Genomic DNA, 7,507 nt, shown 5'->3' on the forward strand with positions numbered 1-7,507 from the left:
TGGCTGCTGGCACTGGCTTCCCTCTGGCACCCAGGACCTGGGCTTCCCTTGCAGCCCTGGCTTCATCCAGAAGGACATCTGGTCTACTTAGCATATTACACTTTTTTATTAGAGACATTTTTATTCATTTCAGCCAGGGAGGGAGAGATAGAAACATCAATGGTGAGAGAGAATCATGGCTCAGCTGCCTCCAGCATGCTCCCTGCTGGGGAACCAATCCACATCCTGGGCATGTGCCCTGACCCGAATCAAATCATGACCTCCTGGGTCATAAGTCAATGCTCTAGCATGGAGCCACACTGACTGGGTCAGAGAGAGTGTGAGCTTAAACCCGAGGGCACTGATGTCAGTGCTGTTTCCCTTTGAAGGAAATGTGTCCCCATCAGAGCTGTGAGAATCCTCAGGCTGATCTGCTCATGGAGAAGGTCCTGTAGGGAACTGCTGAAGGGAATCTCTAGTGACAGCTCATCACTCACCTGCAAACACAGTGCTCCTTCTCCTTCTGGTCCCAGCGATGATGTGAGAACTTAGAGATTCAAAGAACAAGACATGCTCTTCCCTGGGACCAGAAAACAACGTGGAGAGGTGAGGAAAACACGCATCTCAATAGGAAGCCTGCCCCTGCCCCTCTGCACCTACCCAAGAGTAGACATGTGACCTGCAGGTCCTGAGATCCACCTGCTGGTTCTCAGCGACCCCTATTGGTCCTGAGCACCTCCTGCAACCCAACTCTGCTGTCTCCTCTGACTTCCCCTCACTGTGTCTTGTACAGTAATACATGGCCAGGTCCTCAGATGTCAGCTTGGTCATTTTAAGAGAGACTGTGTTCGAAGGGTTGTCTCTGGAGATTGTGAATCTTCCTTGAACTGCTGGAGCATACCACTGATCCTTTCCATTGGTTGGCTCACTCCTGCCACCCACTGCAGCCCCTTCCCTGGAGCCTGGCGGACCCAGTGCATTTCATAGTCAGTGAAGGTGAATCCAGAGGCTTTGCAGGAGAGGCTCAGAGATCCCCCAGGCAGCACCACGCCTCCCCCAGACTCCACCAGCTGAACTTGGCACAGGCTACCTGCAAACAGAGACACAGACTGAGAACTGCCCCGTGTCACCCAGTCCCCATGAGCCTGATGCACAGGGACGCACCATTGATAGCGAAGAGAAACGCAGCCCAGATGAGCGCAGACTCCATGATGTGGACACTGAGGGGCTCACACAGGAGGGCTCCTCTTCAGGGTCTGCAGGGACCCAGCATGACAGGCTTTCATGAGCAGGGGAGGCACCACATTTGCATGTCTTCCCTGAGGACCTGTCTGAGTTGCCAGGGGGCTCCTCCCTCCCTGTGGTCACATGGGGAAGGCAGGTGGACCAGGGTGCCTAGGCCAGGACTCAGGGGCATGCAACTGTTATGCACATTGTAGTAGCTTGTCTGTGAATAGTGAGAGACACACTCTGCCAGGACGGAACATGGGACTTTTAAGGTTCTTCAATGCAGGTTGCACATAAAATCTCTCAGTAGACATCCTGGGACCAGATTGTGGAGATGAAAGTGCCCCCTAGAGGTTGTTCTTAGCCTCACAGTCTGAGACATGTGTCTGAAAGAGCTTCCTGAGACAAGGCAGGCATGTCTGCCAAGGGGAAGCTTTCCCTGGCATTTCTGAAAGAGTGGCAGCCCCAGTCCTGCTACTTGTACGCAGCTGGTTCTCTGCAAGGATGCCCTGGGCCTCTGGCGGCCGCCTCGGGGGATAACCTGAGGAACATAACCCTCCACAGCCCAGGCCTCTGGTGCCAGGCCCTCAGCTTGCACATGAGAGGTGCTGCCACCTGACCTGTTGTGCACTCAGCATCCTGAGGTGTCCATAATGCAGCACAGCAGTGCCTGTTTAGCTCATGGAACATATTTTCTGATATTTGTGGGGGACCTCCATGACTGTTGGCTGTGGAGCTGCTGGGAGCGGTGAGCACAGGGCACAGACTCACCATGGACAGAGGGCAATTTTCTGTCCAGGAGCCAGACCCCTTAAATACAGCCCCTGAGACACTGTGCCTGTGAATTCTAGGATTGTGCTTGACATTATATGAGTAAGTAGCAGTGGAAAGGACAACACAGCTTGTCCTGCTTGCTCTGGGACACGAGGAAGTGGGCCCACCTCTGCAGGGGTTGATTTCCATCCATTGCTTTTAGCTTCTGAAATGTTTTTTCCTTCATTTTTTCATGAACAAAGCCTTGAGTGCAAAGTCTTGCCACCTGGGTGGTGAATAATCTTGTTGGATGATTTAGTCATAAACTCTAACCCCTGGAGGCAGGTCCCTGAAGAGTCTCCAGGAGTAGCTCAAGCAGAATATGCTAGCCCTTTGGTGAGCACCTGGACATGTGGGCTGACCTGTCCCAGGGCCATGGAGGTGAGAGCACCTGACATCCAGAGCAGATAAGGCCATTCTCATTCTCATCAGCGTCCTCGGCGCCTTGGTTTTTACAGATGTGCACGGATCCGACCTGGCCAGAGTGGGGAGCTGTGCCTGGATGGAGACTGGTACACACTGTTGATCACAGATAAGAAAATACACTAGGTGTGTCTATGAGTATGGGGGTTTTTGGGGGTTACTCGGTGTGCTCATTCCCAGGAAGGAAGGAGTTAGTCTACTGGGGAAATGAGCTGTGACACTGAAAATTAGCAACTGTGGAGGGACACTGATCACATTAGAGTGATAGTGGTGGGCCCTGTGGGAAAAGCCAGACGTGGTCACAGAAGAAAATAGAGGTAAAAACATAAATTAGATGCCTTTGACAGTCACCAGTAATGAACACACCTAGTTGAACCAACCCTCACAACCGGTGTAAGAATTAAAAGTGCAGGAGGTTCATGTTCAGGAGATAGTAGGTTCCATCTGACAATATTTCCCCTATAAATTGATCAGAGGACAAACTAAGACCCGAGTGTGAACCTAGAGCCAGTGGACCAAGTATTGGAGGAGAGTGGAGTGTGTGTTTGCATCATTGAGAACCAGAAGCATGAACTACAGAGACAGAAGAGCAGTCATATTTCTGCAGGGGCATTTGCTGCTGGACCTGTAGCAGCTGCACAGCCTCCTTTATGGTGTTTATTCTGTAGACTCATTTGTGAGACTTTTTTGTATCATTGGTGATGTAGATGAAACTCAGTCAAAACTAGGTTGTTGTGGTGAAGATGCAGGTAAAGATTTGGGAGTAATTAGGTTTTAGCTATGAAACTCTTGTTATTGGAGACCTGATGCCTGCATGTGACATTTGGGAATACTGTCCCATGTCCCCACATGATGGAATCAACTGGAACCTGCACCTGACTCAGCACCACATTGAGGAGAAAGCTACCTGGGAACATGATGGGGGATTAACCAAGACCTAGGACACACATGTCCAGGATTCTTGTTTCAATAGGTTTTGATCTCCTTGTTTAGCCATATCTTTCCTCACTTTCATCTGAAACGGTCCCACATATTTCCTAGAGTCTTGAAGACACTTTGATGAGAGTGGGCACAGCCATTTGTGTGCTGTTGTACCTTATGTCTTTCCTGAGTTCCCTTTCTAGTTCTTCAGTTGTCTGGTGCAGTTTTTAGGGTTTTCTGTATACAAGATCATGCCATATGTATAGAGATAAAGACATTTTAACACGTTTCTGTCTGATGCATAGATTTTGTATTTTTTTTCATGCCTAAGTATTCTGACAAGGCTTTCTAATTTTGTTCAATAGAAGTAGTCGCAGGGGAGCCCTTGTCTTGAGCCTGATGCAAAAAGAATAGCTTTGAAATTTTCTCTGTGTAGCATGATGTCAGTTGGTGGCTTCTCAAATGCGGCCTTTATTATATTGAAGCCTATCACTTCTGCACCTAATTTGTTTATAATTTTAATCATGAAGGGATTTAAAAAAAATTAAATGCTATATTCTATGTACATAAACCGATATGATGGTATACTTTATTCTACATTCTGTGGATGAGGGTAGCCCATTTACTGGTTTACAAAAAGTGAACTATCTTTGCATTATTGCACAATATCCCACTGGATCATGGTTAGTGATCTTTTCAATGTGGTGTTAAGGTTCCTCACATATTGTTGAGGGTTTTTGCATTTATGATCATCAGGGATATGGACCTGACATTTTTGTGTGTCCTTACTTGATTTGGTATCATTGTAATGGTCACCTCAATAAATACCTTAGGAAGTGTTGACTCTTCTTTTAATTAATAGAAGAATTCAGGAAGAATTGATTAAAAATTTATGAACTCTTGTTTGAGTTTTTCATGGAATTCACCCTTGATTCCATTTGGTCTTTGGCTTGTATTTGTTGGAAGGTTTTAACTACTACATAAATTATTTTTTAAATTCATAGCAAGGGAGCCGATTTGAGATCCAATTCCTAATTTGAGCTCCAACTAACTGGACCGAGAAGTACAACTGTTGATATTCAGAGGCTGTGCTCAGTGTTGCAACAATAGTTGGTTTAAGACTATTGTTTATTTCATATGCCATCCACAAGAATGAAATAAAACCATGTTATCTTGTACAGAATTAATAAAGTGTGTTGTCCTGAGAATGTACCTCCCTTACTCTATCTCCATGGAGCAGGTCCCCACCGCTGCTTTCTGAAATCCACCCTGGATTGTGCTGAAGGCACACCTGTGCACAAATCCCATACTATGGCTGAGCTCAGCAGTGACACTAGGGCAGGGCCATCGCTGGGAGACACAGGTGTCATCTGTCAGAAACATAGATTTCTCAGGAAATCTCCAGTGGATTTTCTGGGCCTCCCTGAAATGCAGGCAAGTTAACCAAGTTCCACATTCTGTGGAGAGACTGTGATTGCGTGTTGACAGTTTCCCTAGGCTCGCCAACTCCTCTGCATTTTTCTTCCCCTATAAGTGAATAAGTGATACACAACATGTTTGCATGTGAGCATGTTTCTATTTAGTAGCGTAAATCTTTTAAAATACAAAGTAATCAGTGGTATTCACTATGCCATGGGTCTAGAGATACTCTTGGACAAACTGTTATATGGAGAGGAAGGCAATGACCTTCAGAGAAATCAGCCATGAACACCACCTGCAACTGCTCTTTCAGCTGAAACTAAAAATGGGTGGGTAATGAGCTCCTCCTGCTGGTCTGAGCACCCAATGCAGCCCAGCCCTGTTGTCTCCCTCAGGGAGGTTTGTGACTTCCCCTGGCTGTGTGTCTCTAGCACAGTAATAAAGGGCTGTGTCCTCAGCTCTCAGGCTCTTCATTTGTAGATACAGCATGGTCGTGGCATTGTCTCTGGAGCTAGTGAATTGGCCCATCACAGAGTTGGCATAGTATATGGTATCACCGTTTTTTGTTTTTTTTTTTTTTTTTAATATATTTTATTGATTTTTTACAGAGAGGAAGAGAGAGGGATAGAGAGTTAGAAACATCGATCAGCTGCCTCTTGCACACCCCCTACTGGGGATGTGCCTGCAACCAAGATACATGCCCTTGACCGGAATCAAAGCTTTGAGTCTGCAGGCCGACACTCTATCCACTGAGCCAAACCGGTTTCGGCTATGGTATCACTGTTAGCATTAATTACAGCAGCCAGCTCCAGCCCCTTCCCTGGAGCCTGAGGGACCCACTGCATCCAGTAGCTACTGAACATGAATCCAGAGGCTGAACAGGACACTCTAAGATACCTCCTAGGATGCACCTAACCTTCCCAGACTTTACCAGCAGCACCTCAAACTGGACACATGCAAACAAAAATATGTCCTGGTCAGGAAATTTACACGTCAACTATTTCTCTCACTCATATCCATTCAGATACTCAGTTTCTCCTGTTGTACATAAATTATCTCTTAAAAGAGCCACAATGAAAACCCAGCTGAGCCTAAAGCACATGGTGAGTGGTCTGTGCTCGGTCCTGATTAGGGAATGGGAACCTGGGAATCCGTGTGCTGATGGTTTCCCCAGGCTCACCAACCCCTCTGCATTGTTCTTCCTCCAAATGAAAAATGTCTCCTGTAGTGCATGTGAGCACATCCCTACTAATTTAATAAAACTGTTATAATACAAAGCCATCAGGGGTAGTCACAGGACCATAGGTCTAAGTAGAAGCTGGAAGAAGCTGTTATATGGAGAGGAAGCCCAGGACCCTCAGAGGAAACAGCCATAAACACCACCTGCAACTGCACCTGGGGCCTCAACACAGAATCTGTGGGTACTGAGCCCCCCTGCAGCCTAGCTCTCCTGTCTCCCTCAGGGAGGTTTGTGTCAGGGCTCACACTGACTTCCCCTCACTGTGTCTCTTGTACAGTAATACATGGCCGTGTCCTCAGATGTCAGCTTGGTCATTTTTAGAGAGACTGTGCTCGTAGGGTTGTCCCTGGAGATTGTGAATCTTCCTTGAACTGCTGGAGCATACCACTGCGTCTTTCCAGTTGGTTTACTCACTCGTGCCACCCACTGCAGCCCCTTCCCAGGAGCCTGGCGAACCCAGTGCATGCTGTAGTTAGTAAAGGTGAATCCAGAGGCTTTGCAGGAGAGGCTCAGAGACCCCCCGGGCGGCACCACACCTCCCCCAGACTCCACCAGCTGAACTTGGCACAGGCCACCTGCAAACAGAGACACAGACTGAGAACTGCCCCGTGTCACCCAGTCCCTATGAGCCTGATGCACAGGGACGAACCTTTGACAGCGAAGAGAAGCGCAGCCCAGATGAGCGCAGACCCCATGGTGTGGACACTGAGGGGCTCACACAGGAGGGCTCCTCTCCAGGGTCTGCAGGGACCCAGCCTGGCAGGCTTTCATGAGCAGGGGAGGCGCCATATTTGCATGTCTTTCCCTGAGGACCTGTCTGAGTTGCCAGGGGGCTCCTCCCTCCCTGTGGTCACACGGTGAGGGTGGGTGGACTAGGGTGCCTGGGCCAGGACTCAGGGGCAAGCGGCTGGTCTGCACATTCTAGAAGCTTGGCTGTGAATAGTGAGAGACACACTCTGCCAGGACAGAAAGTGGGACTTTTATGGTTCTCCAGGGAAGGTTGCACATAAATCCTCTCAGGAGACATCCTGGGACAGGATTGTGGAGATGACAATGCCCCCCTAGTGGTTTTTCTGAGCTATACAGTCTGACACATGTGTCTGAACCAGTTTCCTGAGATAAGGCAGCCATGTCTGCCAAGGGGAAGCCTTCCCTGGCATTTCTGAAAGAGTGGCAGCCCCGGTCCTGCTACTTGTACACAGCTGGTTCTCTGCAAGGATGCCCTGGGCCTCAGGCGGCTGCATCAGGGGAGACCCTGAGGATAATAACCTTCCACAGCCCGGGCCTCTAGTGCCAGGTCCTCAGCTTGCACGTGGGAGGTGCTGCCACCAGGCCTGGTGTGCACTCAGCATCCTGGAGTGTTCACCATGTGACACAGCAGTGCCTGTTTAGCTCAGGTACCATGTTTTCTGATATTCGTGGGGGACCCTCCATGACTATTGGCAGTAGAGCTACAGGAAACAGTGAGCACAGGGAACAGATGGA

Source organism: Eptesicus fuscus, chromosome 24 (genome assembly GCF_027574615.1).
Source record: "Eptesicus fuscus isolate TK198812 chromosome 24, DD_ASM_mEF_20220401, whole genome shotgun sequence".
Classification (NCBI taxonomy): domain Eukaryota; kingdom Metazoa; phylum Chordata; class Mammalia; order Chiroptera; family Vespertilionidae; genus Eptesicus; species Eptesicus fuscus.